The sequence below is a fragment of the Limulus polyphemus genome, unplaced genomic scaffold (genome assembly GCF_000517525.1).
Source record: "Limulus polyphemus unplaced genomic scaffold, Limulus_polyphemus-2.1.2 Scaffold23, whole genome shotgun sequence".
NCBI classification, from domain to species: domain Eukaryota; kingdom Metazoa; phylum Arthropoda; class Merostomata; order Xiphosura; family Limulidae; genus Limulus; species Limulus polyphemus.
The window spans coordinates 735118-735564 of NW_013665633.1; positions in this window are offsets into that span (position 1 = coordinate 735118).

Sequence of the window (447 nt, forward strand, 5' to 3'; positions counted from 1 at the left end):
GAGCAAATCAATTTAAACAACAGTCTAAACCACAGTTCTTATTTTCATTGGAATCATTATTATTATTCTTTAACAATAGAATTAAACAACCGAATACATAAACCCATCGAATGCAAAAGGTAACTTAGAAATTTTCATTTCAGAGTTTTGCGCAGACCATAATCATCCCTAATTTTGAACTGAAATACCACAGGAGGCAACTAGTCAACAGCACCCATCGCCAACTCTTGGGCGACTCACGTCTGATCGAACAGTGGAGTTTTAACTGTCACTTTTATAACGCTCTCACAGCCCCAAGGCCTGGCATGGCCAGGTGGTTAGGGCGCTCGACTCGCAATCAGAGGGTCGCGGGTTGGAATCCCAGTCTCACCAAACATGCTCGCCCTTTCAGCCGTGGGTGCGTTATAATGTGACAGTCAATCCCACTATTCGTTGGAAAAAGAGTAG